Source organism: Larimichthys crocea, unplaced genomic scaffold, assembly GCF_000972845.2.
Source record: "Larimichthys crocea isolate SSNF unplaced genomic scaffold, L_crocea_2.0 scaffold110, whole genome shotgun sequence".
NCBI classification, from domain to species: domain Eukaryota; kingdom Metazoa; phylum Chordata; class Actinopteri; family Sciaenidae; genus Larimichthys; species Larimichthys crocea.
Genome location: NW_020851508.1, coordinates 202,741 through 212,312, shown reverse-complemented (window position 1 = coordinate 212,312; position 9,572 = coordinate 202,741). Strand labels below are relative to the sequence as shown.

General features: G+C 52.8%; 1 pseudogene; it reads right to left on the bottom strand.

Moving 5' to 3' along the window:
- Window positions 1-164: 164 nt before the first annotated feature.
- Window positions 165-8,744, bottom strand: LOC113744688 (phosphoinositide 3-kinase regulatory subunit 4-like; annotated as a pseudogene).
- Between the last annotated feature and the right edge of the window lie 828 nt (window positions 8,745-9,572).

The window sequence follows — 9,572 nt, the reverse complement described above, 5'->3', positions numbered from 1 at the left end:
CCTGGACTGGTCTCGGAGACGACTGTCTAAAACCTGGACGTGGTCTCCGAGACGGACTAACACCATGGACGTGGTCTCAGAGACTTAAAAACTGGACGGGTCTACAGACGTCCCCACGGCGACGTCTAAACAACCTGGACGTGGTCCGAGACGTCCGCTTGGTTTTAACCAGGTACCTGACGCCGGTGATTGCCGAGCATGGCCCAGGTCCGATGACGCCGGTCTGGGACAGCCTCTCCGAGGTGACTCTGCTCGCCCAGGTTGGCTTGGCCCTGGGGTTTTCCATGCTGAAGTCTTTGAAGCGCCGCAGCTTGGTCCCCTCCCGCCTCGGTCATCCCCTGCAGATGGTGGACACCAACAGGACAGAGTGACTACAGAGGCGACGCTCGAAGATGGATTATTTTCATGAGCGATGAATTACTGAGTCAGAGTTTCAGAGGTGATTTACCGTCTCGGCCCAAACACGGATTCATCCGCTACTTAAAATAGTCCCCAAACAACCCAAACACCATTTACACCTCATTGTCATCAATAATCTTTTTGATTAATTCATACAGTAATGAAGATTTTTAATTTTAGTACGTAACCTGAGGTTCACATGTTTGGCTGCCGAAAGTGACTTCTCTTCGTCTGTAGTTTTCTGTACCATGTGTATCAACTTACCTCGAGCACACTGGGCTGTTTTTTTGTCTATCCATCCTGCAAGTTGATTTACTAGGAACGTGTGATGGGGCTCGCAACTACGGTAGCTCCGCTCGAGATCAGCCAGCCATCGTCTCTCAGTCCTCACGTCTCCATCCAGCCTCTGACTCTGATGATCATGGTCATCATAGGGATCAACACAAAAGTTCTTCATCAGAGCTTCGAGGTCTGACTGTGGAGGATTTCTGCATTATGTTTGATGGGGTGACCTGCAGATTTGTTCAGTTAAAATGGTGATTAAGATGTGTCAACACAAAACATGAACTCAGACGAAAAAAAAAACAGATTTGTTTTCAGCATAATCCTAATCTCCAGGTGTGAACAAAGCCATTACCAACACAGTGCTGGTCGAGATGTTTGTGTGGTTTTTCCACATATTTTTGTCAGTTTTCAAATGTGGTTTTTTTCCAAGAACTGAGGCTCAGCGTGCTGTGCTCTGCTGTCCAGATGGAGCTCTGGCAAAACCTCTGCCTGTGAGCTGACTGTTTACAGAAACGCTCTGGCCTGTGTGCCTCAGCCGAAGAAAGTCCGTCTGAGTCAACCGGGCCTTCATCTGTTTAAAGAATTAATGGGAGTGATGATCCGAGTTCATGAAGGTTCTTCCTCCCTTCTGCTTGAGCTTCACATTTGTGGTTGACCTGAAAAGCAGTTTTGTTGGACACCAACGTATACAGAGTTTCGATCTTTTCCCATGACAATCCGCCGCCTCGTCCTCCTCGTCCTCTCTGATGTCCGTCCAACCAGCCCCTTCTGTGGTCGTCTGTAAGGAGTCAGTGTTGTTACTCAGATTGTTTAAACGCAAGTTTGAAGCGTCAGATACAGTTAAAAAACCCTCCAGTAATCAGACGTTGTCCAACCTACTGGTCTAGCCCGCGAGACTTCCTGATCTAAAACTTCTATTTTCGTTGCGGTGAAACACGAGTTAACTGGGTTTCTCTACACGGTGTCACTACATCCCATAAAAAACTCTCTGATGAGCTACTACCGTCGCTGAATCAGGTGACCCACACGACCTGTGATCAGGTGGACCACACCCCCATACCAGGAGCCCGCCGTGTCCACACGGACCTGTGGATCAGGTGACCCACTCTGACCTGTGATCAGGTGAGGCCACTCTGACCTGTGATCAGGTGACCGCACTCTGACCTGTGATCAGGTGACCGCCACACTGACCTGTGATCAGGTGAACCCACTCTGACCTTGAGCAGTGACCCACTTCTGACCGGTGATCAGGTGACCCACACTGACCTTGTGATCAGGTGGATCCACTCTGGACGTATCAGGTGCCCACGCTTGACCTGTGATCAGCTGATACACTCTGACCTTGACAGGTGACCCACTCTGACCTGTGATGGTCAAGTGAACCCACTCTGACCTGGTGAATCAGGTGTCCACTTGACCTGTGATCAGGTGAGCCACTCTGACCGTGATCAGGTGACCCCACACTGACCTGTGATCAGCTGACCACACTGACCTGTGATCAGGTGAACGGTGTCGCTGTCATTCGTACTCTGTTTCTCACTCTATTAACTTTTGGGCTCCGGGTCGGGATAAGTTTACGTAACACTTTACGCACTAAGAGTCACCCAGCAGCAACTATTTTCCTGATCTGGTAAACTGGATCATATTGTGGGTGAGTGTGAGAGAGTGTGTGTGTGTGAGAGTGTGTGGTGAGTGTGGTGAGTGAGAGTGTGTGAGAGTGTGTGTGGTGTGAAGTGTGTGTGAGTGTGTGTGAGTGAGAGTGTGTGTGTGTGTGTGTGAGTGAGAGTGGTGGGGTGGCGAGTGTTGTGGTGTGTGAAGAGTGTGTGTGATTTGGGGGTGTGGAGGGAGAGTGTGGGTGGAGAGAAAGTGTGTGGTGTGAGAGTGAGAGTGTGTGGTGTGTGTGAGTGTGTGGTGTGTGTGGGTGTTCATGCCTGTGGTCGATGGCTAACAACAGGATACAGTGTGTCACTGCCCCCTGTGGTTCACCTCGGAGCAACAGCAGCAGCATCACTGGAGGACACACACATTGCAGTGTGGTGGTGTTGTGGGTGGTGTGTGGTGTGTGGGTGTGTGGTTGTGTGTGGGGTGTGTGTGTGTTTGGGGGGTCCTCCATGGTCCTCTGGTTTGATTCCAGCTTTAACCTGTATAATCGACTCTCCAGGTCTGCAGTAAAACGTCCCCTTGTTAAAAAGGTTCACCAAAAAAAATAAATATTTAATTTTTTAAAAGAAGGTTGTTCATTGTTAAAAATAAACGCTGAACTGAAAGATTCACAGAAAGGTTTCCTCTGGGAGAATATTAGTTGTTAATGGTAGCTCAGTCGGTACTGCTGTTAGCTTCAGTCTGGTAGCTCAGTCTGGTACTTCTGTTAGCTCAGTCTGGTAGCTCAGTCCTGGTAGCTGCTGTTAGCGCAGGTCTGTAGCTCCAGTCCTGTAGCTCTGTTAGCCTCAGTCTGGTAGCTGCTTGTTAGCTCAGTCTGGTAGCTGCTGTTAGCTCACGTTCCGTCCACGTTTCTCACCTGTGACAGCAGCTTCTTGAGGAGCTGTGCGATTGCGGGGGTCCTCTGGAGTGGGGCCATTCTGGGAAGATCCGGCGCGCTTCTCTGTCGGAGGCAGCAAGGTGGGGCGGAAGAGTCTGGCGATGTCTTTGGGAGCGCAAGGGGCGTAAGTCGAAGATGGAGCGACTGACCGGGCCCCCCCCCTCCTTCAGCACGCTGACAGCACCAGCTCCTTATCGATCTAGGGGAGGGAGACTTAGGACAGTTGAAGCTGAGGGAGGAACAGGTGAGGAAAAACAGGTGAGGGGCGAGGGAGGACAGGTAGGACAGGTGAGGACGCGGGGGCTGAGGGAGACAGGCGAGGGGCTGAAGGAGGACAGGCGAGGGGCTGAGGGAGGACAGGTGAAGGTGAGGGAGGACAGGGTTGAGGACAGGTGAGGCTGACGGATGACAGGTAAGACAGGTGGGGGCGTAGGGAGGACAGGTGAGGAAAGGGAGGACAGGCGAGGGCTGAGGGAGGACAGGCGAGGGGCTGAGGGAGGACAGGCGAGGCTGACGGAGGACAGGTGAGGACAGGCAAGGCTGGACGGAGGACAGGGTGAGGACAGGTTGAGGGGCGGAAGGAGGACAGGTGAGAGGCTGAGGGAGGACAGGGAGGACCGGTGAAGTCTGAGGAGGACAGGTAGAGGACAGGTGAGGCGACGGATGGACAGGTAAGGCAGGCGAGGGGCTGAGGGTGGACAGGCGAGCTGACGGAGGACAGGTGGAGGACAGGCGAGGGGCTGAGGGAGGACAGGTGAGGCTGACGGAGGACGAGGTGGGACAGGGACAGGGGCCTGAGGGAGGACAGGCGAGGGCTGAGGGAGGACAAGGCAGGACAGGTGAGGCTGACGGAGGACCAAGGTGAGGACAGGTGAGGCTGACGGAGACAGTAGGGGCTGAGGGGTGACAGGTGAGGACAGTGAGGACAGGCAGGGGCTGACGGAGGACAGGCGAGGGGCTGAGGGTGGACAGGTGAGGACCAGGTAGCTGACGGAGGAACAGTGAGACAGGAGAGGGCCTGACGGAGGAACAGGTGAGGACAGGAGAGGGGCTTATGGGGAGGACTCACGCTGGTGGATGGGCTGCGGGATGAAGGGTTTGAGGTGGAGTCATCGTTTGCAGTAGACATCCGCCACGGTCAGGTGCGGCGCGATGACGGTGATTAAGCCCACCGCCCCGTAACACGGATCCACAGGTTGGGGTGACAGAGGAACGGAGCTACGGCAAAAAGACACAGTCAGCAACACAGCTGTTTGTGTGCGTGTGCGTGTTGTGAGAGAGTGGTGTGTGGTTTGGTGTGTGTGTGGTGTAGGCCTCGTAACCGATGTCGCTGACGAACTCGTAGATGTGAGGTTTCTGCAGCAGGCCCAGCTGACACATGCAGGTCAGAGCGTTCAGAGCTTTGTAGATGACAAACTCCTCAGTGTCACTCAACCCTGCGGGAGGAGAGGCTTCAGATGGAGGAGCTCTGCCAGCCGACGTAGGCTGCCACGCCGTCACGAGAGGAGGAGGAGGAGAGGAGGAGGAGGAGGAGAGGAGGAGAGGGAGGAGGAGGAGGAGGAGAGGGAGGAAGTAAAAGGTGAGTCTCTGGAGCTGAAGTAATGTTTCCTCAACACAACTAAAAACACTGACGTCCTTCAGGCAACACTATCTCTCATCAGGAGTCGTGTTTTGTCTCTTCTCTGTTTTTGGTCTCCACCAGGCACTGGACGGAGGAGACAAAATATAATAATATGTAATAAAATCTGTGTGTTTCAGCTGCTAAAAAACGCTCGTCTCTGCCGTCTCATCAACATCCAATTATTAGAAAAGTAATCTGCAGCACAGTCAGCGTGTCCCTATGAAGCGTACAAACAGAATGACGGCCAGATCCGTGTTTCAAACCCGACCAGGAGCATCACGGGTCCCGGTTCAAATTGACCAAATCTAGCAGTAACAAAGTCTGGAGGGAAAAACACGTCTGGTGGGGTTGGGAGCCGCGTGATGGAGACTAGGTGGAGTTTTGTGTCTCTGTGATGGAGCGTGAGATGGGCCCGAGATTAGAAGCTCGATAGTCAGTCCATATAAGTTCAAAGGAGAAAGCCTCAAGGTGGTTCAGCCAGGAGCCGCCTGGGCGCTTAACATTGGAGGAGAAACGAGAACCACGGGGCAAGACCAGAACCTGCTGGGAGGAACTACAGATCGAGATCTTCCAGGTTCTTCTGATGTCACCTAAGTGTGTTAGTAGTCCAGTGATAACATTAAATCATAACATTCTATAGCACAGTGTAACGCTGTGACGCCGTTTGTGTCTTCTTAACGACGAGCTGTACGAAGAAAGCCCCTCCGCTCAGGTGCCAGTCCGTCTGTCGTTGAGGAAAGGTGATCATGTGAGACAGCAGCAGTCGTTTGGCTTTCTGCCGGCCGAAGAGACGCAGAGCCGCGGGATGCCGGTCCTCCATCACGCTGCCTTGACAATGTTCTCGGAGTCGCTCAGCAGCGTCACCGCACCTTCTGCTTGCACCATCTCGTGCAGCGCCTGGAGCTCTGGAAGGTCAAACATATGGCACGATCATCACCAGATCGACCACGGAACCCAGGGAGCGTCGGCGAGCGCCTGAGTGTCCTCCGTACTGAGGGGTCGTAGTTCTCGTTGGGGTGGAGTAGTTCTTCGGTGTCCTCGCCGCTCAGGTCCTGTTCTGGTGTTCACGTTGTTTTCTTCCTGAACCAACTCCAGGAAACGCAGCGCGCTCTCCCTCCGCCCAGGTGAAGCGATGTTCTCTGAAGGATCAGCGAGAAAAACAACTTACATTCGACTGAATGCTTAAAGGCAGAATGACACACAAACAACAACAGGTTTCAACCTGGACAATCGTGGGCCTGGTTGAGTTCATGTTTTTTGACCGTGGAGGAAGCCGGAGAGAAACCCACGCAGACACGTGGAGAACATGCAAACCTCCACACAGAAACCAACAAGGTTTTCAAACCAGGAAAACTGGAAAACCCTGCATATGCCAGCCTGAAACGATGGTGGCGTCATCCTGGGCGAGGTGGCGCGATGCCTGGCAGGATGTACTCCTGGTAGATGTTGACGTCGTGTCCTCGGTACCTCGTCACCAGAGCAGCACTTGGGACAGATTGCGCACGGCCTTGCGCTCCCGAACGCGAGGGACGGGGTAGTTGGCAGAAGTGGGCAAAGCCAGGTAGGCTGATCGGTCGAGCAGGATGTCCACGCCGAGCCGCGTAGCACAGGTGGAGGATGAGCTCCAGTGCGCCAGCTTGGAGCGCGGAGTGCAGCGTCTGTAGGCAGGAGGTGATGACGGACAGACCAGACGAGGAGGGCCCTTGCTCCCGCCCTGGAGCTCAGCACACAATCGCGGCGTTTCCTGAGACGAAATAGAAGAAGAGAGCCTGGAGGGGAAACGGTGGTTTTTTTAAACAGCCAACACTGAAGAAAATGAAGAACAATCGCATACTCCATCTCACCTCCTCGCAGGTTGGGCAGGATGTTGTGAGGTCTTTGCGGATGACGAGCACTCGCTCAGTCCGCGGACTGGAAGGTCCTTGGCGAACTGAGCCATGTAACGGCGGCAGAAGGTGTAAAGATTCCGGGGAAGGCTTTCCCTCTCTGCTGCGTCAGATACGCCATCTGCTGTCAAGACGCTTCTCCGGCTCCCTCTGAAACCATCTGAGCCACCTAGAGACAAAAACCACACACAAAAACTTACCAGCAAAAAGACAAGAGGAGTTTGTTGAGGAGTTTCTTCAAGTGTGTTTAAAAAGATGTTCAACCACCAACAGGACCCTTGCCTCTGAGGCCCCAGTAGAACCGGCCTGAAGGATACAAGGACCTCTTTATAGACCTGTAAGAACTCCTCAATGACACTAGAACCTCCTACAGGAACTCTAGAAACGTTCTCATGACCACATCGGTCCTCTTATAAAACGATCCAGATCCTCCTATAATTACGAGCAAAACTGAATAATTACTTCCATAACATCCTAATGAACATCCTTGAACTCCTTAGACTGGCAATGCCATTTAGAAACTCCGACTCTCCTCACTCACTGGACCAACTCCAAGAGAACATCCTAAATGAAAACCAGACCTACTAAAGGATCCATGGAGGAGGTCTAGGGATCCTGTTAGAAGGTTCCTGAGTTGCCTGGTTTCTACAATGACGACTACAACCTCCCTAGAAGAATCACTTGAATCTCATCATGTTTACAAAAAAGAACCCCAGAAACCTTCAGTGACCAACAAACCTCCCAAAGATATTGTAGAACTTCATCAATGGCCTTAGAACTCAATCCGTACAGGAACTCTAGGGGCCTTCTCACTGACCACAGGAGACTCCAAATGATTGTGGACTGTGTGACAGTGATCATTACCAGCTCTCGGATGCTCCGGTCCTCGATCTTCAGGAGGACGGTTCGGTCTGGAAGTTCCCTTTACGAAGGCCAGCAAGCTGGGACAGATCGAGAGGGGACGCCCTCTGTGAAAGCTCCGCTATGACCAACTTAAAACACACAAGACCAAACGTTTTGATACAAACAGCGCAGTTTTTCCCTCCTCACCACAAGTAGCTCCACCGACAGTGCAGTGCACCTTAAGGACCTCCTTCAGTATAAATAGACTTCCTCCTCGTTGTTCCAAAAAAAATTTGACCTGCAGGTTTTGTTTCAACAATCCCAAATAGGGAAAATGTCTTTCTACGACCTGACATTTAAATTGTTCAGAAATGGTCATGACTTCACGTCTTCACAGTTAGATCAGAAACTTTTCAAGCTGACTTCAAACTTAGTTGAGTGGTTTGCTTTGTACCTGCAGAGAAATGTCCATGGCCTGTTTGAGCTCCCTCTGCTCCTCTGGTTGTTGTTGGTCAGGTCCACCCAGCGGCGGTTCTGGGCGCTCTCCGTCGTGAACATGCTTCCGTCCAGAACCTCTCCGTGCGATGTGCAACGTCGCTCCGCCTGGACGTATCGAAAGAAGTAGTTGAAGTCGGCGGGTTTTCCACTCCGGCAGGTAACGTAGGCTTGAAGCTGGGCGAAGTCGGTGATCAGCACCCAGTTCAGCTGGTACCATCACGTTCTCTGTCTTGAGGTCCGACGTGGCGGACGCCAGCTTGTGTGCCTGGTCGACAAGCGTTGAGATGGAAGGCAAGCCACCGCTTCTCCACGTTGTTGAGGAAGGGCCGGGTGCTGATGGCGGTCCGTACAGTTGTCCCGGACGTAATGACGGAACAGGTGGCGGCTTTCTCGGGTCAGGGAGGTTTTCTGGGAAGGGCAGGCGTTCTGGCAGGAGTGCAGGCCTGATCTTCAGCGCCTCCAGCTCCGGCTGTAGCTTGGTCGAGGCAGTGAGGGGTCCCTGGATGGCGAAGACTTTGAGCACCCACTAGCCCTCGCGGGTTTGCCCGGGCCACCTTGAAGAAGCGGGTGCTGCCCATAGGCTCTTGTCGTACTCATGGTCGTGGATGTCTGAGAAGTAAAGCTGTCCACGGACAGGATTGTGAGGGGCGATCCCCGCCGCTTGATTCCCCATCACGCCGAGAAAAGTTAGAGAAAAATGAATAATAAACCCAATTTAATACAACAAACAAACCTGTTTGAGCACGGCATGCCTGCTTCACTTGTTCCAGTGTCGAGGACTCAGACACTTCACACAAAGACGCCTCTGGTCTTAAGTCTCAGTCGTTGTTTAGAGTTGGCCTACAACAAAAACAGACAACCCAACCCGTGCAGTGGGTAGTCTGTCCTGTCGGTCTGTCCTGGCTGTCTGTCTGTCTGTCTGTCTGTCTGTTCTGTCTGGCGGTGTCTCATGCTGCTGACTACCGGATACTTGAATATCCCCTCAGGTAACCTTGTACATGGTGAGAAGATCCAACAATTTTTCATGATCGGTTGACTGTGTGTTAACCTGCACATGTTTCTCTATCGACATCGCCGACATCACGCCATCTTCTCCAAAGGTTCTGGGTGGTCAATCCACCTCGACGCTCCTTTCCCTCTTTTCAGTCTCAACAGCACACAACAGCAACATCCTCCGTCCCTCCCTACTCCTCATCACACGGCCAATCCCCTGGTTCACAGCCTGGCACCCCGAAGCCTCCTCCTTGGCCTCACCCACAAAATCTCCCTCGCCATAAGCTCCAACGGGGCCATGAATCATCATCCAGAACCCCGTCCATCCACCACATCACTCACCTGTCCTGCAGGCAGCCTACACTGGCTCCTTCTGTCTCACATTCAAAGCCACCATCCGGCAACCCGTCGCACCACCACATCTCAGATCTTCCTTCCTCCTCATCCACCGAACTGTCAGCTCCGCCCGTCTGGACATGAACTCTCTGCACAATCGAGTCCGCACTAA